Source organism: Rhinoderma darwinii, chromosome 12 (genome assembly GCF_050947455.1).
Source record: "Rhinoderma darwinii isolate aRhiDar2 chromosome 12, aRhiDar2.hap1, whole genome shotgun sequence".
NCBI lineage: Eukaryota > Metazoa > Chordata > Amphibia > Anura > Rhinodermatidae > Rhinoderma > Rhinoderma darwinii.
In genome coordinates, this window is record NC_134698.1 from 71480803 (window position 1) to 71503951 (window position 23149).

The 23149-nt window shown below is 43.8% G+C and overlaps 1 protein-coding gene across 2 annotated transcripts in view; it reads left to right on the plus strand.

The window, feature by feature from the left end:
• The first annotated feature begins 767 nt into the window (after positions 1-767).
• Positions 768-23149, plus strand: part of LOC142664489 (uncharacterized) — an 82701-nt gene continuing 60319 nt past the window's right edge. The window contains exon 1 of one of the 2 annotated variants that reach the window (XM_075843573.1): positions 768-852. The gene's annotated coding sequence lies outside the window, so the exon portion shown is untranslated. Of the gene's footprint in view, positions 853-10862; positions 10963-23149 lie in introns of those variants that run through there. The other variant, XM_075843574.1, reaches the window with a different exon arrangement.

Below are 23149 nucleotides of genomic sequence, written 5' to 3' on the forward strand. Positions count from 1 at the left end.
CAACTACTGCCCTGGAATCGGTACAAAAAATAATTCTCTGATCAAGGAAGGGGGGGGGGGCAAAGTCTGAGAACCATCATGTTGGGGTGACTCCTGCTCTGACGGACTAGGCCCATTCATACATAACGTAAATGGCAAAAACGTATGGCCAGTCACAGCGTTCCTCTTGTGATAACAGCTGCTCGGGGGTCAGAGAATCGGGATCGGCATCAATCAACTGATCGCCCCACCGGCCTCTATTTAAAAAGGCATCGTGTTCATATGAGTTTGTCCATATAACCACACATCCAGCGATCACATGATATAACCACGTGACCCCTGGCATCCACGGCCTGTGGCTTTGCATAGGGAGTCCATGGACTAATAATACAGTCTCTTGGACGTGAAGCTGCAAGGACATCCTATATCCACCGCTGTATTGTTTACATATAACCAATCAGTACACATTATATAATGATATATCTATGCTCAATTCTACACAAAAAAAAATACTTTTGCAAAACCTTTTAACTTACTGTGATCTGCTTTTTTTTTTTTTTAGACAACCCGAAATGCATTTGTTCCAATTTTGTCACATAGTGCAATATTATACTTGACTATATAACCTCTACTAATGGTCTCTGTAGTCGTTTTGTGTTAGTATCGTCCAATGCGATGAATGAAACATAGAAACAGCAGACTAAGTAAACACTTTATTAATGCCGCATTTCAATAGCAGTACACATACTCATTTCATGACTCTATGCTGTTTTTATTTGCAGATTGGCAAATACAGGAGTCGCCTGTTCCTCTAAACACTGGCTCCAGTGTAGCGGACGTACGTAGGTCGGAGACTCTACTTTTCTACTCAAGGTAACAGGCATTACAATTACCAGTGCAGTGAGTACCATGAGGGTGCAGGGCACAGATCAGGATCTTTCAGCATCGCTAGACTTGGTGACATAACAAACCCGTCTTAACTTTTTGTATTCTGCAAGCTAGAATTAAAAGGGTTTTCCTGGAGCTATAGGGGTTCTGTACAAACTCTTAAAGGGAATGTGTTGCCAGCAAAACATGTTGTTTTTTTTAGTTGAAAAAATTAGTGTGTAGGTGATTAAACATTGTTCTAATTTTTTTTATTTTTTTCACGAGTCAGGAAATATTATAAATTGGATTCAATTTATAATATTTCCCAGCACTGGTCACTAGATGGAGCAATTCCCAAAATTTCAGCATTGCATGTGGTAAAGCAACCACATTGCTTTATGCTGCAAAATTGGGAAAAAATCCCTCGCTCTAGTGAGCTCTCAGAATCCCCCCCTCCTTTATCCTGGCTAGTGCCGGGAGAAACGAGGGGTTTGAACGGTCTAACCTCCTACACTGTGTGTCGCCATTTTTTGAGCTAACACACAGTGTAGTAGGTTTACATACACTAGTAAACACACTGAAACACGAACATACATAGAAATCACTTACCTGCTCCAGTCGCCGCCGCTCCCTCCGCTGCCGCTGCTCCATGTGCACAAGTCCGGAAGCCGCGACCGGAAGTAGTAATCTTACTGTCCGGCCGCGACTTCCGGTCCACAGGAAAATGGCGCCGGACGGCGCGCATTTCAAATTGGACTGTGTGGGAGCGGCGCATGCGCCGTTCCCACACACACGGCGTACACCATAGTGGATGGAACGGGCCCCGTTTGCAGTCCCTATGGGACTGGAGCTGCCGTATTCCATGTCTGTATGTGTCGTTAATCGACACATACAGAAATGGAAAAAAAAATGGCAGCCCCCATAGGGAAGAAAAAGTGTAAAAATAGAAAAAAGTAACACACAAACACACAAATAAATATAAACGTTTTTAATAAAACCCTAACATAAAACTGATATAAAAAAAATAATTTTGGTGACACTGTTCCTTTAAGAAATGTTGTCATTTAAATTTTATGCTGATGCGGTCACACGGCTGGATGGAGGTGCCGTGTTTATTTGTACATAATTGTCAGTGCAGACTGTGTATTGGCAAGTTGTGTACATTACATTTTATGTACGCAACCTGTTTATAGACCGGCTGTAAAGGTATATATATAAACAGTACATAACCTCTCCATACAGCTGTAGTCTTTGAAATCACCGCATTGGGACTACATCAGAAATAATTTCAGGCACACAGATCAAAGCAGTCCAGGCTCCTCAGTTAGGCATGACATCACCAATAATGTATCAAATACTGCCTTTATTTACCATATTAGCACTTTCGGGAATTTTTTTTAAAGTCCTGTTCATGCTACAAGCTGCAGATGCTTTTTGCACCTTACGGAAGGGTCAGCTTGCTTGTCTGCTTGTTTCTAACCCTGTACAAGCTGTAATGTAACATTAACAGGATATGGTCACTTATAGATAGTCACTGTGCTCCCTCTTAGACTACAAGGTTTGAGAAGGAAAAATATTTATTATTGCTTTAATGGGTAAATTAAACTTTGCTTGGGAAAAGTAGGATACAGGACCTACAGATGCTGTAACAGGCACTTCATTCATGCTGCTTTAACGTTTGTTACCGGAGATGTAGATTTTCTAAGCCACAATCGGTTTGGCACTGGCTAGAGTGGTGTGTGGAGTCTAAGAAATCTCACCCTTAACCCCCACAAGGATGTATGGACATTCCCGGTCGGATACCCAGGGAGTGGTCCCCAGAATAGTCTGGTGGCAGTAGAGCTGATGCTGCAGTAGGGTAGTCAGGAACGGGCCAAGGGACGTCACACGGGGAATGGACAAGGTGTGAAAAGCCAGAGGACGAGATGGAAGCTTAGTCGGGAAAAGAACCAAGGATCAAAGCCAGGAGTAGAACATCCAAAGGGTGAGGCAGGAGCAATATCCAGGAATATTTAAGAGTCAGGATCAGTAGCACAATGAACGAGATCCAGGAAACGGAATGAACCACAATCAGCAGGCAAAGCATGGCAGGACGATTCCAATTCAAATAAGCCGCCAGGCGTTACATCATCGGCAGGTGCCGATTGCATTGGCAACCTCACCCCGCAAGCCCTGTTAAATAGAAGAGTCAGCAAGGCCATGGCTGAAGACAGGAGCAGAGGAGGAATTGCTGGGACTTTTTGCAAGAGCCGGGCGAGGTGTTATATCTGCATTATAATTGGCTAATGCAACATGAATGACACGGGAGCAAGGAGGAGTGAAGAATGTGATGCATAGGGTATAACTTGCAGAAATTATTCACTAGGGCAGCGTTTCCCAACCATGGCACCCTGGCTGGATTTCTGAAATACTTGCACCATTTTCAATCTCGATCGGCGACATGTATGACATATTTGGAAAAAGATGCACAAAAAGGGGTCCCGCTAAACAATCTAAACATTTTTTTTTTTATCTGCATAATTTTATAGAGAAAAATGCTGTTTCACATATATGACAGCCAGGTATATAGAATGGTATATCAAATATGTCATGCAATTGGCGCTAAATTAAATGTCCCATTTCTCATATGTGAACTGTTGTTCTTCACTGTTGATAAATGGGCCCTGTTTTTTAATGTGCCTTTTACTACCGAATAATTTATTACTTTTATATATTATGAGAAAACATCTGCTGTGATCGTGTTTATAATATGGCAAGAGCGCCAGGTGACAAATCCACCTGAGGCTGCGGTCGTGTCTTGAGAATTCCTCCAGGTGACTGTTATTGGCAATTATATAAAAATAGTGCGCAGTACAAATATGTTGTCAGATAAAGTTGAAAAGAAAATTTTGCCAACATCGAGTCATGTGGTATTGCTATCGCTATCTGGGCATGCTGGTAAATACTAATTTAAAATTACTATTAACCCAGAAAAATGGGGTATTTGAAAATGGGTTTTTCCAAACCAGATGATCCTTTTAAATTGGTTCTTTCACCAGACAACCTATAATATTATTGCCTCTATAAGATGCCCTATGTAAGTGAAGCGAGTGGGTGCATTTGTACCCACTAAATTAGTGGCAAAGGCATAGCACCTGCTACGGGGCCCTGTAGCTGAGGGAGCCTATCTTCACTATTAAAGGGGTTCTCCAGTTTGGACCATCCCTAGATGTTATAAGGGTCCCTTGACAAAAAGCTGATCACAAAGTGTTTCCTTGTTGGAACCCCCCAATGATCTGCTGTAATCTGTGGAGAAATCGGTCAGTAAGTGTGGTCAGTAAGTGTTCCATTTCCCTGCAGCTCCACCGCAGGAGAAATTAAGCATTACACAGTGCCCATTCATATCAATAGATTGTCTGTGTAATACAGGACAGGTCCTTCAGATTAAGAGTCGCTCATTGTTCTGCTTTCCAGTCTGGCCAAGATATGAGGATCCTGAACAGAGGATCCCTTATATTAACTCAGAATTCTCTAATAAGGTATATGGAAATAAGTTTTCTGAACTGGACAACCCTACGGGGCAATGAACTGTTGCAGGAAGATAGAAGACACCCGGAGAAGAGAGCTAAAGATTGAGAATGTAGAAGACAGAGGTAAAGCGCAGTAGAAGAAGGTATGCAGAAAAACGAGAGAGTATGGGGAGCAGAGAGATGGTAGAAGATGGCATAGAAGAAACTTGTATTCATGTAAAATCACCACTTGTATTCTGAAACCTCTAGCTACCAAGAGATGGGCATAACTAGGTAGGGATTCAATCAAGTTTCTGGTTTCAACTGTAGTTTTATTGAAAGTTTTCAAAATACACACATGACATAAGGACGCATGGGCAGGCCATACAATCCATTTGACATATTAGAAAATCCAATCAGACAAAACAAGACACCGGGAAAAAGACAAAAAGGAGGGGGGAAGAAAACAAAAAAGGTCAATCAAAGACCAATCAAAGTTCTAAGTCAGAGATATTGGTAGCCAATACTTATCCCACGGATCCCACACCACTTTAAACCAGTCCAGCGTATTGTCAAGTGAGGCCGTCATATGTTCCATAGTGCGAATTTCCCTAATTCTAGTCAGTAAGTCGATGTAATAAGGAGGGGCAGTCTGTCTCCACTTCCAAGCAATCAGGGTTTTAGCAGCAGTGAGAAAGTGCCGAAAAAGTCGAGCTAATGGTTTCTCCAAGGACCTAGGAGGGACATTCAGGAGATAATGAAGAGGGTCTAGAGGAATATCCTGCTGCAACACCGCTACCGTCAAATTCCTAACCTCCAGCCAAATTCCTAACCACCAGGGAGCAACTCCAAAAAATATGAAACAGGTCTCCTCTCTGGTTTCTGCATTGCCAACAATCCGATGGGATACCCGGATTGAGGCCATGCAAGAGGGCAGGGGTATGGTACCAAAACATAAGAATTTTATATTGATATTCTTTTTATGTAGTACAGAGGGAAGTTTTAGCTGCTTGTGACCAGATGATCTGACACAAGGAGGAAGGGATAGATGTATTCAACAGGGTCTCCCACTTTAACATATATCTATGCCCAGGTGGAGGGGAGTCATCCGTGGACAGCAGCATTGTGTAAATAGCGTATATAAGCCCTTTAGTAGTGGTAGTATGATGACACAGTTTTTCAAAGCTTGTAGGTATAGTGACCCGATTGGATCCGAAAGTTTTTTGCATGTAATGTCTGATTTGGAGATAGTGGAAAAATGTAGAAGAGGGGATGTTATGATGCTGTTGGAAATATGAAAACGGGTGAAGCACTAGCTGAGGGTCAACCATATCGGCCAGGTGGAAGACCTCTGCCCCCGTCCACAATCGGACCACTCGGGAGGTAGTACCCCCTGGAATAGTGGGAGTATATAGTCCGAGGTCAAAGGCGGACAACCCGACGCCAAATGAAAGCGTTGTTTACAAGCTTCCCATATCTCCCGTTGAAAGCGCATGGGACAAGACCAGCGGGTCGCCCCATAGCAAAGAGTTTGAATGAACAGGAGCCATCCACAATTTCTCTATTTCAGTCCACTTGTTGTATGCCTGTAGGGACACCTAGCAGGTAATGTGGCGGAGATGGGACGCCCAGTAGTACTTCACAACGTCTGGAACAGACAACCCCCCTGTAGATCGACTAGACAATAAAACCGATTTCGGGATTCTATGTCTGCCGGAGTGCCATATGAACCTGAGGATGGAAGACTGCATTACCCTCAGTTCCCTCATAAGTACTGCCACTGGTAGGGTCTCAAAGAAGTACAATAATTTAGGGAGCAGGGTCATTTTGACCGCTTCAATGCGTTCAAAAAAGGACATGCCATAATTCTACGCAGTTCTACAAAAAGAGGAGGGAAACTAGCCTTGTAAACTTATGCATAAGTTGTAATAGATGTAGTATGAGAATGCAGAAACATTTGAGGGATGAGAGAACCCTGTAGGAAGGCGTTAAATAAGGAAAGCATCTTTGGAACCAGGATCTCTGAAAATGTCTTATAATACTCATACGTGAAGCCATCTGGCCCAGGGGCTTTACCACCAGGGAGGTCCTTCAGTATATCAGACAACTCCTCCGCAGAGATCAGGGCATTCAAAGAAGAAAGCTCCGTATCTTTTAATCTAGGGAGATTACATGAGGAGAGGTAAATTTGTAGCGTGTCCCGCCGACGGTCTGGATCAGAGGGTAATGTGGTTGGTAAATGATATAGGGATTTATAGTAATCATGGAAGAGTGTGGCTATCGTGTCTGGGTGATGTTGGAGGAGGCCTGCGCTATCTCGAACCACCTGCGGAGTGAGAGCGGTCGCCTGATCCCTCAATAGACCGTCTAGAAGCGAATGGGCTTTGTTGCCCTTGTCATAATATCTCTGTTTCGTGTATAAAAGCGACTTTTCTACTCCTTTCATTGCTAAATCCTTAAGTTGCGCTCTAGCCTCTATCAACTTCCGCAGTGTCGGCACTGTTGGCTGAGTCCCCATTTCCCCCTCCAGTTTAGTAATTTTCTGAAGGAGAGCCACCCTTTTGGCTCTAGGATCCCTTTTTAGTCTGGAACCCATAGCCATGCAGTGCCCCCTCATCACCACCTTATGGGCCTCCCAGACAATGGAAATGGATGGAACCGAGCCCTCATTAAGTGTGTAAAATTCATGCATGTGAGCGGCCAGGCCGTCCATAAGCGTGGGGGATTTAATGAAAGTTTCATTTAGACGCCAATGACATATTCTCGTGGAGGGTCTACCTATCTGCAAAGTTACTGAGACTGGCTCATGATCTGACCAGGAGATGGGGTCTATGACCGCCGTCTGAAGCAAACGGAGAGTGGGGACATTACCAAAGAAGTAATCTAGGCACGTGTGAGTGTTATGTGTATGGGAAAAGAAAGTATAAGACCTATCGCCCGGATGATCAACTCGCCACAGGTCATAGAGGTTATGTTCCCTAATCAGCTGCCTGAAGAGAGTAGAAAGTCCCGCGAGGGTGGGAGATGGAGTAGCGTGCGTAAGAGAAGCCCTGTCCATAATCGTGGAGAAGGGGAGATTGAAGTTCCCACCTACCAACCATGCTCCCCTAGGGAGGTTTTGTAGCTTGGAGAAGAATCTACGTAGGAATGGGATCTGTGCAGTATTAGGGGAGTAGACATTACATAAAACAATGGGCTGGCCAGACAGAGTCCCCTCCAAGATAACATATCTACCCCCAGGATCTAAATGTGAGGTATGGACCTGTATGGGACACGTAGTGGAAATCAGAATGGCAACCTCCTCCCTCTTACGACCAGATGAGGCAGAATACACAACAGGATACGCCCCCCGAGCAAAACGAAAGGAACCAGAAGAATCTGTAGGAAGGCGACCTCCGCTCCAGCTCTCTAAGAAGTAAGCGTCTCTTCACATTGGAGTTGAGGCCCTTTACATTAAGTGTGACAAATTTAACCATGATCATAGATGTAGGGGAGAAAAAGAAGTGATGTGGAAAGTGCAAATGTATACAGCTCACAGTTACATCGAGGCCGGACTGTCAAGTCTCAAGGCCAAACAGTTCTCTATGATATCCTTCATCCAAGGAGGTTCGCAGGAGACACAAAGTCGTCTCAGCTGTTATCGCGGATAGAGGTATAAAGGAAGGAGGAAACACTGGGAGAGAAACAAACCAGGGAAACAAAACAAATATCAGTATTAACAAAAAAAAAATACATTAAATCAGTGCACATCAGTTAAAGAACGGAATGTACTACCAGGGGGAGTACTATACCCTGGGGTGGGTGTTATTAAAGCAATTAAAAGCTTGCAATACAATATTACCCTTTGCAACTCTCTCCAAAAACAGAGGGAGAACTGCAAAGATAATACCCAAATCAAAGAGGAGGTCGGGTCTCAGCAATCAAATAACCTGATACAAGAGTACGTATAATTATTCAAAGGCCTAAAAAGAGGTGGATGAGCTAAGTTGTCTCAGGCCGATCCTACCCTGCCACAATTTACTTTAAAGGAATAAAGAAAAACAAGTTAAAACAGGAAATATAAGCTTAAATCAACCTAAAACAGTGCAGCTGGTGAAGAGAACATCTGGTATAAGTGACCAGACTCCACATAAATCACACAAGTGCCTTAAAACAGCATAGCGTCCATCAATTCGGATCAGGTCTCGAGGATCTGCGGCTTGGTGATTGTCGTGGGGAGAGTCTCCGCTTGTTTCTGGCGGATTGCCAGACTGGAGGTGGAGGAGAAGGCGGCAGAGGAGTCTCCCAATTCTGCATCTTGGGTGTAGGTATACCAAGGGTATCACAAAAGTGAATCAAATCCCCCGGGTATCGTAAGGTTGCAGAGACACCATCTCTTCGAGCAGTAAGGGAGAACGGGAAACCCCATCTGTAGATAATATTATGGTCACGCAAGGTAGCAAGTAAAGGACGAAGCAGACGTCTTTTCTGTAGTGTAATCCAGGAGAGATCCGGAAACAACTGGATCGGGGTGCCTCCATAAGCCAAGTTTTTATGCTGTCTGGCATTGAGCATAATGTCCTCTTTAGTACGGAAATCTTGAACGCAACAAATAATATCTCTGGGTTGAGATGTAATTGATTTCGGTTTTAGTGCCCGATGTGCTCTGTCAAGCAGTATCTTATGTGATGGGGGTGCACCCGAAATGTCGTTAAAGATAGTCTCTAACATGAGATGAAGGTCTTCTGCTCCCGGGGGCTCAGGTATACCCCTTATCCGTATATTGTGACGACGTCCCCTGTTATCCAGATCCTCCAGATGTAATTGCATGTCTCTAATGGACGCAAGCTGAGAGAACATAGTAGATTGTAGAACAGAAACATGGCGTCTAGTGGCATCATGGTCGTCCTCCAGTGACTCCACCCTCATAGCAATTTGGTGCATATGCTGAGAAACCACCGCCAATTCTGAGCGAAAAGTTTCCTTCACCTCCTGTATCATACCCTTGACGTCCTCTTTAGTGGGCAATTGTGAAAAGCATTCACTCCACATTTGAGGCATATCTGAAGGTGGTGAAACAGGGTCATCCTGATCCGAATCTGAGGCATACATAGGGATCTGAGCATAAGGGATTAAAGATGGTGTGCCCCCTAAATCATCCCCCACCACCAGCTGCTGGGCTGCGGACCTCTGGGGTTTAGGTGTAGCCAAGAATAGAAGGGCTGCTTGGTCTGGGGACTGTGACATTGATGGAACAGTCGACATGAGGGCAGGGTCCCCTTCTGATAGAGGTGCATCACGTGGCACGGCGGCTGCAGCCCCACCCAAATGAGGTCTGTCTCTCCCCTGACTGTTGGACTAAGCACTGGCCAATATAGGGGAGCCAGGAGGAATCATTGGAACCATCAGGCCCTGCAGCTTACCCTGTGGCTGGAAAGCCATGGCGTCCATCTGCAGGGACAGCTCCTCCGTCTGCCGGCACGAGGAGGCCAAAGATGGCGGCCGCTGTAGCTGAGGGAGCGGAGTGGCCTGTTTCCTCAAAAAATAGCCGTCCAACATTGGTGGAGCAGGAACGACATGATAAGGCACTGCAGGGGTAAGTCCAGACCCTTGGGTCTCCTTTTCCCCATAGGTGGGCACCTGTGTGTGCTGTTAGCGGCTGTTGCTGTGTGGCAGGGCACGGAGCTCCAAGATTATGCGACCGGCGCCATCGACTGTTGGCCACGCTCTTACAATCCAGTTTCTGCTATGGAGCCTACTTGTTATACATTGAACTCAATAATAAAATGTATGCAGAAGGCTCATAAGCTCCCCCTGGTGGTGACTTTAAACAGCCAGAGTGTAACCACGACTAGGTAGGCGATGTGGAGCGCTGAACGCTATACAGATATATTAAGAAACTAGTACAGAATTTTGGACCTATTTAGTGTTCAAGACTGGACATTTACTTTAAGCTTAGATATCCCCACTACATAGATGCATGTATTGCAATTCCATTTGAACTATGTAGAACCCTTAAGATTAAAATAACAGGTTATTAATTGGAAATCGTGTTTTGTTAGCAATCCATGAAGAATTAACAGCCAACTCCTTCCGTGGTATAATTGCGACCATTATTTCTCTTCTGGTCCACTGGGAAAATATTCTTTATGCCTGCAGGTGAATGTCGACCAAGTAAAGAAAAAAAACACAGACATGTAAGTGCTGATACAAAGAACGACAGAACAGAAAGAGCACTATCCATTAATCCACGAAAATATATAGAAAATAAAATAAAATGATTTGCAATTAAAATTATGTAATGTATTTTTATATTATATACAATTGCAATATATTTGGAGCTGCCTATAGACATCAATAATTGTCTGCTGAAACATACAATTATTTAAACTCTTTATCTGGACTGTTGAACATTAAAGACATTGTCTCACGGAGTCGACCCCTTCTCTATAGACAGCCGCCCCGACAATCAGCTGATCACTCCGGCTCATGGAACCCCGGCTATCAGCTGATATTGGTTCTTGAATAGTGCGTGGTATGACGCTGAGGACCAGTAGAGCCGTCACTCAAGAGGAAATGGGAGAACACTTCACATTCGGCACTTGAGGATTAAAAGTTAATTTCCCTGATAAGGTTTGCAGCACCATAGGTATGATTAAACTTTCCTTCTCTACCCCTATCTAGTGTTGTTAGCAGTGTGAGTGGGAAGGAGCGAAAGTGGTGACATTAACATTTTTAATGGGTAACTAAACTGTCAGAAGTTTTGATCGGTGGAGGTCCGAGCACTGAGACCCCAACCGATCGCTAAAACAAAGCGGCAGAAGCGCTCGGATGAGCACTGTGCTGCTTAGTTTCTGAACGGTTTTTTTCAGCACAGTGCTTACCCGAGAGCTTCTGCCGCTTCGTTTTAGCGTTCCCAGGGGTCTCCGTGTTCGGACCCTCACCCATCAAAACTTCTGACAAGTCACTATGACATGTCAAACGTTTTTTAAAAGTTTAGTTACCAATTAAATATCCTCCACTCGTTGCTGATTGGTAATACCAGTTAAACTGCTGCTTCAGCTAAATATTTTTTAAAAAGTAAACCTACCAATGTCCCAAACCAACTCACCATCTCGACCATCAATACGCCTTTTTACAGCAGCCATAAAAGAACCTTATTTTATACCGCCTTGTTTTTTGGCACTTGTGGAAAAATCCATGCCCGGGTGTTTGCTTGGCTGTCTAATGAAACAACTGCTTATTAGGTACCCACACGACCGTAATAACCTGTAGAATTAATTTAACAGTTTATTCAGTGTGAAATGTTAACAATATAAAAAAAAACAACAACTCTTTTTTCTATATTTGCACCACAAAAAATTATATAAAATACACAGTCAATTATTTGTATCCCCAAACAGTTATGACTGCTGAAATGCAGAGAGGCAAAGATAAAAAAAAAAATAGCTGGTCTTTAAAGGGGTTTTCCCCGAATCATAAGTTATCACCTATCCACAAGATAGGTCATAATTTTCTGATGGGTGGGACCCCGACCGATCATTAAAACTGGGGTTTTGAACCCCCAGATCCTCCTCACTGCATCCCCCGCAGTCAGGAGGAACTTGAATGCAGTGGTGGCCGAGGATGCGTCCGACGCTCCATTCAATGTCTCTGAGAACGATGGAAACAGCCAAGCACTGTACTCCACCATCTCTATCATTCCCATAGACTTTAAATGGACCAGCAGAGTTCATGTTCGACCAGCGCTTCATTCAATGTCCTCCTCGGTGTGGTCGAGCAGTGAGGATGAACAGGGGTTCGGGACCCACAGGTTATCACAACCGGTGGGGCCCACAGTGATCAGAAAATTATCACCTATCCTGTGGATAGGTGATAATTAATGATTCTGGAAAAAACCCTTTAAACCCCAGGTTTGGTCATTAAGGGGTTACACAACCGAGTATTTTACATATATCCTATCAATCCGAGATATAGGCACAATACAAAACCTTAGACCGCATTACGACTACTATATACACACTCAGCACACTTCCTTCCTTAATAATTAGATCATTGCAAGTTGCTCATTACTTTTTACCTCATAGGGAAACATTGAGTTCAAGGGCGAGTCGCAGTAATGGCGCAATTATACTGAAACTTGCCAGGGAGCCCTAGCCTAAAACTCTTTCAATGTGTAGTAAAATGTAGCCCTTTAACCCGGGGTGATTTAATGCATGATGATTATCGCACCTTACAATTGCATTAGATTGCAGAGCGAAAATTGGAATATATTAAAGACTTCCAGTGGAAACACTACTTTCCATGTCTGCACCCCCCACCTGACTGTATACCACACGCTACACTGCTGTTCTTACTTTATGAACTGCTGCCTTGTCTGTGCTTTAAAAAAGCCTCCATCTTGATTCTTAGATTTCCCCAGCTTTCTCTTCCTCTCTGCTTTGCTATCACTCCTATGATGCTTCAGCACAGCATCACATGACCAGCTAACGACCATACCATATCCGCATACTAGGGGACACTGTGATTATCATTCTCTCTATATTCACCTAAATAATCTGAGAAACCATAAGTATACAGACAGGGAGGCTGCACTATATTCTCCTACATGTGTGACAGAAGTGGTAGCTGATAATAGATGTTTCTGTCACCCCCCCTGTGTAATTCTAGTGTGGTACAAGAACTGCTGAAGCCTGTGATTGGTGACACATAGATCTCCATAGACTCAAGTAGAGAAAGTAGTCACCGAGCCGGATTCACACTGCTGCTAAGCAACCATCCCAGTCTGATATATAGACATAGAAGCAGCAAGAAAAATAACAGGTGGGAGACTGACACATGGAATACCATAATGGTACACTTTTTAAAAGTTTCGTTTCACTTTAAATTGCCCTGGCATTACGAAAGCAACAGTAACAGATATATTTTGAGTTCTGATAGGTTCCTGTTTGTTTGTTTGTTAATGGAAAGATTGTAGGACCTTATTTAATCAGACAAGATGACAAAACATTAAAGCTGTCCTCCGCCCTATATTATACAACTCTCATCTTCTAATCCCGAGAACCTGTTAAATCACTAATAAACCACTCAGTCAGGTACTATCCCTTATAAAATGCTCCGCCATGCTGCCAGGTCATTTATATTTAGCTCATGTGGTGATGTCATCAGTTTTTTCCACAGCTATTATACCAATAACATTCATATCAATCTTCTAGAGTACATTGCATAGAGAACCAAGTTGTATTGTACTGAGTGGGTATTTGTAAGGCCACATTCACATCCAACCTGATATTTCTGAGTATATTTTTTCCTACCACTTTTCTCTTATAAGATCCGCACCCATGTTTAGCAATGAATATATGAATCGTACACGAGTCACAAGACAGGTCATGTGATTAGAGCCTGTAACCCTCTTCTGTCTTGGTCAAGCTATAAATAAGGCACAACAATGTCGTAGGAAGCGTGTATTTTCAGGTCGGCAAAACTGGCGCAGATTGTGCCACATTTATCAAAATGACACGTGACATAATTTGGCGCAACTCAATAGGTATGTGAGGCATATCTTTCGCCACGTCACAGCTGGCAAACATAAACCAATATTTTGTGCAAAAACTGGCACATGTAATTAAAGAGGTTGTCGCATTATTCAATATTACATTTTCCTGTCAGATGGATACCTGACCAGTGGGCCATCAATACCTGACCGGTGGGCCATCAATACCTGACCGGTGGTGATCCGAGTCTCGGAACCACCGCCAATCAGCTGTTTTGAAGGGGCCGCAGCGACCGTACAAGCGCTGCTTCCCATTTATTACTGTCACTGCTCGTACTGTGAAATGCCGACACGGTTCACAGTATTACAGTATTCACTTCAGTTGAAGAAGGTTGTAATACTGTGAAACGCCACTACAAGTGTGTTGGCGATTTACAGTACGAGCACATAAGGAATGAAGGGGAAGCAGCACTTGTATGAGCACCGCGGTCCCTTAAAATAAGCTGATCGGTGAGAGTGCCGGTACCCCCATTTTTTCCGCAATAGGTAAAAATCCCATTCACTTCACATTACGCTGTCATTTGTGTAAACCTTGCCTAAGATATATGCTGTTATTTTTATTTTGTCTATTTTGGGAATACTTTATATATACATATTGGTATCTAGAAGGGAACTTCACATGTAGGACATTCATGTGTGATCACACGCTTCTTTTCACTTCTCAGATATACTGAATATGATGTTGTCAGCCTTTCATTTCCTGTTTCCTATGGTTTATTCAGGATATTCATGTCGAACATGTGAGATTTGTCAGGATTACAAGTCTTTATATTTTGGCGTTTCCTGCAACAATAATTTTGTTGTGCAAGCCGAAAATCCATTTGTCATAAAGCAGAGTAAAGATGATGTAATATTACTAATAGCAGCTAATTATGTTGACATCATCGTAAATACTCTGTGATGTCGCATGAATCAGTAATATATATATACACCCTCAAATTTATTCTCCTGGCATGACATTATAGGCAACGCATAAGGAAAATAATAAATACTTACATAATTAGGGGATATATTTAGTAAAAGGGGCATAGCTAAAGGGGTGCAAAAGTAGCAGTCTCACTCAAGCCCTGGTGACTGAGGAGGCCCAAGGGCCTCTCTGCCACATAAGGAGACACCCATATTATTAGAAATAGCACCTAATAGGTTTGGACCCTAATGTAGATTTTGCATTGGGGTCCAATCTATTAGTTACACTTCTAGAAAAAACTTTTTTACAGCGAAAATCTGTATTGGAAAGTATTTGCCCCCATCTATATTGGATTGGTGATGATCCAATGGCGTATTTTGGCACGCAAAACACTCCTATTATGCGCCGATATACACTTGAAATACGCCTGCAAACAGCTTCCCACTAATTTCAAAGGCAAGAATATGGTGTAGTCCAAAACGCAGTGTAAAAAGCCGCTTTAAAAAAGTGACATGTCATCTCTTGCAACATTTTACGAGCTGATTTTCATATTGCAGTCTTAACCATTGATGCTTCAAAAAAAACTTTCCGAAAATATGGCTCAAAATGCACTTGCAAAATTGAAAAACGCTTCGAAAATACGCTAGTAAAAGCCTGGATTTCTCTTGAAATCAGCTTTTTATTATTCAACCTGTAAAATATGGCGTGTGATCTTAGCCTTATCTGTCTGGGGGCCTATATATGGGGGAAACCGAGTATTGGGCACGATGAAATCAAACATGTTCCTTCCTTTATTTCTACTGAGGAAAAAGCTCCTGTCATGGAGAGGTCAAGGGAGATGGCTGCCAGCCGACATCTATCTAGTGTGTATGGCTAGCCTGAGGATGGCATACACATTAGACAGCTGTCAGCCGACAGCATCCTCCCGATCACCCCATACACATTCACGCACAGCCGAGTATTTGTTCTGAGTGGGGAGAGGGGAGTTAGGGTACTATTACATGGCCCGGCGTGGGCAGTGTAGACAAGCACCGATGAACGAGACATCTCGTTGATAAGCGCCCGTTTGCTCCTTTCACACAGAGCAATGATCTGCTATGTATAGGGACGATCGATCGTTTCTACGGTCGCTCGTCCCCATACATTTCTATCATGTCGGCAACACATCTCCCTGTTTACACAGGAAAATTTACTGTCGACAAGCGACCCTTTTATTGGCGATATAAACTAGCAGATCAACCGATGATCAGCTGATCGTTGCCCTGTTTCAACAAAGCAATGATCGGGAACGAGTGTTTATATTAGCGCTCGTTTGCCCGATCATTGGCCCATGTAAAAAGGCCTTGAGTGCGTAGCAAATCTGCCACGTGTGGATCGGGCCTTACGGTGGCAGGTTTTCCTACCCCTAGGCTAATATTTGCTTTCCCCTCCACACCCTTTCCATGACTGTTGGACTAATCTCCAAATCCCTTGTTTGCTATAGGCCCTTTTACATGGGCCAATGATCGGGCGAATGACCTTTATACAAACGCTGATCATTGCTATGTCTGATCAGCTGACAAATGAACAAATGCTTGTTTGTCGGCTGATTGGATCTTTTATGTGACCCGAATAATGGATGCTTGTTGACAGCACATGTAAACAGAGAGATGTGCTGCTGACATGATGCAAATGTACGGTGATGAGTGATCCTATTAAATATCAATTGTCCTGATAGATTCCGATCATCGCTCCGTTTAAATGGAGCAATCGAGCGCTGATCGACGTGTTGTATTGTCGATCGGTGCCCGAGTCCTGCACAGGCTCTCGCAACCAATCAGGCCTGGTCCATCCATTCCCTAAAATTTCATGTAAAATACCAGTAAAATGATGCTGCTGAATGTTTTCTGCTGTCAGGAGCGGCCAAATGATACGGTTTGCATGATGTCACTGCTGACCCATATAACTTTGCCGAGAGGAAATTGCAGCACTAATTACCATATAAATGAGTTATTAAATAAAGTAGCAGCTACATCCAGTTAACTTCATGGTAATCATCCTGACTTCCCAGTCATAGTTCTGTGCTCTCCTATGGAAAATGTCCAGCACTTACCATGGCAACCACGAGATCACATGAGACTGGCTCACACTCCACATCCGTATACAATGAAATGCAAAATGCCTCCATTGTTCCTGAGAGTCGCTGTGAATCAATTAGACCAGGTCATGGGAAACACAATAAAGGAGGAGAGAGCTTGCTCAGTAATAACGGGATACAAACAAACCTCATTAGCACGCTGATATGTACTCAGTTTATTTGCTTACTGGAATAAAACTCTCCCGGTTAGAATGCCGCTCTCCCCCTTTTGTGTTACACCCGACCGGTAAACAATAAATTTTTTTGCAATCAATTTTAACACCTGTTTTGTTAGTGGTCACTGTAAGGCCTTGTTTACACGAGCGCTGCGCATCTCGGACGAGAAAAACTGCAGTTTTTCGCGTCCGAGGTGCATCCGTGCTCAGCGCTGCGGGACGCGATGTCACGCATCCCCCATAGTTGAGAGTCTATGGAGGGATGCGTGATGCGTGAAAAGAACGGACATGTCCTATTTCGCACGGACCCTTCACACGGTCCGTTGTAACAACGGCTGTGTGGACGGCCACATTGAATAACATAGGTCCGTGGGACGGCCGCTGTTTCAACGGCCGTCCCACGGACGTTTAACATGCTTGTGTAAATAAGGCCTAACTCCTTTCTAATGGGTGCATAGACTAAGGCCTCATGCACACGGGCGTGTCCGATTCACGCTCATGACAAACGTTTCAACGCACAGCACACGGACCCATTGATTTCAATGGGGCCGTTCAAACATGCGTGAAAGATACTGCATGTCCTATATTGGTGCGTTATCACGCACCCACGCGCCCATTGAAGTCAATGGGTGTAACCACGCCCCGCACACGCATCAGTTCAGTTGAAAATAAGGAAAAAAAATGCGCTTTGCGAGTGCGTGAATAACGCATGCCACTTGCAAAGCACACTGATGCACAACGCCACACATACGGACCCGATTCACACGCCTTTGTCACGCGCGTGAATCGGACACGCCCGTGTGCATGAGGCCTAATGTAAAGGATCTGCCAGGTACTACGTCTGTGTATACTCCCGGGATTAATCAGTCGACACCTGAGGCCAGACCTCTTAGACTGACACCGGCTCCCACCAACCAGTGTGGCAGGCTCAGGAGTGGGAGAGCCTATCGCGGCCTGGTCAGTCGGAGTTAGCTCCGCCCCCTGTCCATTTATACCTGCCGTGTTCTCTTCCTCAGTGCTTGTTATTCTTCTTGGATTCCTGGCCCCACTGCTGCCTTGCTCCAGCCTGCTTCTGCCGTGCTTCTGCCTTGCTTCAGTTCCGCTTATCCTGCTTCGCTTTGCCCCTGGCTTGCTTCCTGCTCTGTGCTCTCGTTGGTATACTCCACTACATCCTGATCTTGACTGACTCATTCACCGCTCCGTTTCCTCGCGGCGTTCGGTGGGCTACTGCCCCTTCCCTTGCGTGTTCCCTGTTTGTTCTTCCTTGCACTTGGACAGCGTAGGGACCGCCGCCAAGTTGTACCCCGTCGCCTAGGGCGGGTCGTTGCAAGTAGGCAGGGACAGGGCGGTGGGTAGATTAGGGCTCACTTGTTCCCTTCACCTCCTTCCTGCCATTACACCTAAGGGTTCGTTTTCAGTGCCACTCCTTTGACCATGAGTGAGCCTTTTCCCATTCAATATCCTTGATGATCCAGTTTATTTTGTACGGTCTTCGGTGTCTACTGGATTAACCACTTTGCGCACCTGGATGCTGAGCCTGCTCCATGCGCTGCGATCGTGCTGTTTCTGGCCGTTTAACCACAGAAGCCTGTAAAAATGACAATACACTTCAATACGTTAGTGTATTGTACCAGTGATCTAACGATCGCTGGATCAAGTCCCCTAGGGGACTAATAAAATGTGTAAAAAAAATTTTTCCGTAGTGAAAAAAAATAATAGATAAAAAGTTAAAAAAACATAAAATATAAGTTCAAAAATTGGAAATATTAAAAGTTAAAAAGTAATGTAAAAAAAAAGTAAAATAAACAAAATTGGTATCGCTGCATCCGTAAAAGTCAGATCTATTACAATATACCATTATTTAATACACGGTGAACGCCATAAAAAATTTAAATTGCCAAAGTCGCTGTTTTTTGGTCACCTTAGCTCTCAAAACAAATGTAATAAAAAGTGATCAAAAACTGTATGTACCAAAAAAAAAAAGAAAACAATAATTTACTCAGAATGTGGTGAAACAAAGCAACTCTTTTTTTATACAAATAGTTTTTTCTTTGTAAAAGTAGTAAAATATAAAAAAAATATATAAATTTCATATCAACATAATCGTATTGAGCCACAGAATAAAGTTAAGTTATTGTTTTTACTGCACGGTGAAAGCCGTAAAAACAAAACCTAGAAAACAATGGAGGAATCACCGTTTTTTCCAATTTCAGCCCGCAAATAATTTTTTTACCATTTTCCAGTACATTATATGGTACATTAATGGTGCCAATAGAAACTACACCTCCTCCCGCAAAAAATAAGCCATCAATCACACCACTCTATTGACGGAACAACAAAAAAAGGCGGGGAGTGAAATAGAAAATGAAAAATCAAAAGTGGCTCAGTCCTGAAGGGGTTAATGTCCTGTCTGTAGATGTATTCAATAGATATCACCTTGTCAATAGGCCCATTTTTGGACATCCACTCAATGTCACCATTGACCACGAAGCCTCCTAATAGCAAGGTTCCCAATTGCCAATTTGTTTAAAGGGTTTTTTCATGGTTTGGAAGCCTCAAGGGGGAGCAGTGCATGACACAGTGATTCAATGTAAACCAAAGACAGAATCCATGTGTCATGCCCCGCCCCCTTTAGGCATGACACAGTAGAACTTTTGCCCAGAGTGTTCCTATAATATCCTGTATTTGTATGGACCAGTGGTTTATCACCCAGTTCCTGTTTTTTAATAGTTTTCTTAGCAGCTTTTTTTTTTAACTTCTGCTGCTGATAGGAAGCATGGTATAATCTGATGTCACAATCTCCAGAGAAATGCCCTACCAGGCATCACTATTCACCAACACGCCCTTCCGTCCTTTTCAATCGACTTCGATTAGGGTTTAATAAAGGAAACTTACTGTTCCAACACTTATATCATATGTCACCTGATAGCTGTTCTATTCCCTGTGAGAGGCTATCATCTGACAGCTGTTTTCCTCTGTATGTACATTTTGGTAAGGATTGAGATGACCTGGTTGGAATTGAAAAGGTCATATGGGCAAATTGTAAAAGAATGAATTCAGAAGGTCGACACGGGTACTTTTAGGCATCATTGGTGTACAGTCATGTTTTATCTATTGACCAACCTGACCATGCAGCTGTACCTGATTAAAAAATGGATAAGGCAGAACTATCTTTCTTATTATATCTACATGGTGATTACAAAAGGATCCACACATAGGAAATCGTGGGCCTCATGGTTTCTTGGTTCCTGGAAAGGTCGCCGTAGTCCCGTGGAGTAGGCTGAAGTCTTTGGACCTCTGGGGGTTAGGGTTACCCAAACGTGTTTAATAAAGCTGGCCATTCACATAAGATTGCTGTTGTCAGGTCCGTATATCAGGGAAGCTCCTTTCTCCCTGTCATTTCACGCTGAATAACCACCTCTGTAAATTGAAAGCTGAAGGCATGCCTGGAAAGAAGTAAACCAGTCAGAGATGTTTGGTACACAACTTTCCCTCAATCAGAAAAGAGGAGAACTGAACTTTATTCAGAACAAAGAAACACACAGAGAAGACACATGCCCCTCCCTAGAGATGTGGGACTTGCTTAAGTCCCATTGGCTCCTCAGCTGTAAGTTGTGCTGTGCTCCATGAATCCAATCTCTTTGAGTAATATACTGAATATATATATATATATATATATATATATATATATATATATATATATAATATATATATATAAAAGGATAATATTTTTCAAACAATATACATAGTAATGATCCCTGACACTGTCAGCTGAACGCTCTGTCATCCGGCAGCTATCAGCCCATAAATATGCATGATCAGCTTGGCCAAGCATGCATGTTTACTTCAATGTGGACAAGGAGGCAAGCTTGTGGTAGACACCAATCTGTTGACATTAAAGGGGTCGTCATAGAGGGAAGTTCCTCGCCCAGGCGCCCGTATTCCATCGTCTGAGCCAATTTAATTTAAAATCGGACTTTTCATAAACATTGTAACATAAGATCATATTCAAAGGCATAACTTTAAGTTCCTGAGTTCCCAATGCCTGGCTGTAGGGCCCAGACGCAACTGCACCCTCTGTGCCCCCTATAGTTACGCCCAGGGGTGTAGCTAATGGCTCATGGGCCCCGATGGAATCTTGAGCCCCCCACCCAACTTCTCATGGCTGACGGCTCGCAGCTTTCAGCTGCATTGCTGGGTCTCCTAAGTGACCCAAAGATGCAGCACTAGCAGCCAGGGGCATCACTAAGGTCTTCAAATGTAAGTGGAGACAGCATATCTATATCACTAAGACCCTATAGCTATGGATAGGATTAGATACAGTGGCTCAGCAGACTTTCCTCACATTTTATCGCAGACTTTATCACACATATAGATACAGGGCCCATGTGTCATTCTGTCTGATGGGCCCTGTAGCTAAGCCTACCATGTGGTAGGCTTAGATATAGGGGCTATCAGACAAGATCACACATGGGCCATGTATCTAAGATGACCGTGTGGTAGGCTTAGATACAGGGCCGCCCAGAAGACAGGATCACACATGGGCCATGTATCTAAGCTGACCGTCTGGTAGGCTTAGATACAGGGCCCAGAAGACAGGATCACACCATGTGTGATCCTGTCTGATGGGCCCTGTATCTAAGCCTACCAAATGGTAGGCTTAGATACCGGGCCCCAGCAGACAGTAATCTTACACAGCATAATATTACTGTCTGCTGGGGCCTTGTATCTAAGCCTACCATGTGGTAGGCTGTCATACAGGGCCCATCAGACAGGATCACACATGGGCCAAGTATCTAAGCCTACCACGTGGTAGGCTTAGATACGGGGCCCATCAGACAGGATCACACATGGGCCATGTATCTTAGCCTACCATGCGGTAGGCTTAGATACAGGGCCCAGGTGTGATCCTGTCTACTTGGGCCCTGTATCTAAGCCTACGATGTGGTAGGCTTAGATACATGGCCCAGGTGTGATCCTGTCTGATGGGCCCTGTATGACAGCCTACCACATGGTAGGCTTCAAAACAGGGCCCAGTAGACAAAACGTTATACTTAATCTCCTTTTCGGCTCCAGGCGCAGGACCTCCGCTGCGCTGGGAACGAGGAGGGTAAGTATACTGTTACTATAGTAACAGGGGCCTATGTGGTTTATTACATAGGCCCCAGTTACTATAGTAACTTTTAGTAGACGTAGTGCGGGGGGGGGGGGCACGGGCAACTGCGACCGCTGCGACCCCTATAGCTACGAGACTGGTTATGCCCCCGATCATATTGCTTCCTCTTCCTTTCCAGTTTAGCAGCAGCATGGTCTTTTTAGGGTAAATCAAGTTGCAGAAAAGGTAATTAAACTGGTACTCAATTTGTCTTCAGTAAATACTGTCCTTAAAGGTGACTATATACCTTTATTAGTGTCGGCCAAACAGCTATTCCTCCCAATCTCCCTATACACATGCATGCTTCGTTTGGCGGAGCATACATGTGTTCTCAGTGGCGGCGGCTCAATTTGAGAAAAAGGATCGGCTATGTTGGAATTCAAACTAACGTCAGACGATCATCTAATACACATTAGATAATTGGCTGGTCCAGTCCAAATCGGCGGGTTGGGTTGACGTTAGTCTAATGTTTATGGCCACATTAAAGTGTACCTAACTTTTCAGCTGTTATATGTGAGTACATGAGAAATAACACAATTTCTGGCCATTATATGAATATGTATTGTGCATTTTTTAGTGTCTCTCTCTCTCTCTCTGCTCCTTCCTCCTGTTCCCCTGTTCCCCCCTCCCCTCTCCAGAGATTTGTATGCAGCTTGTCTGTGTCTCTTTGTCTCCCTGCTCCCTTCTCCTGCTCCCCTTTTCCCTCTCCATTGACTTGGATTGGTAGGCAGTGAAGTGACACACCACAACCTCCTGTAGCCCATCAATTGTGCTCTGTAACCAGGGACGGACTTTACTTGACAACAGGGGGTGGACAGCAAATTACAGGAAGGGAGACACCTAGTGGCAGTAACTTCACACACAATTTGCATTGGTGAAACAAGTAAATTTTAACAGTAAGTTACAAAATTGATCTATAGCGGGTATAC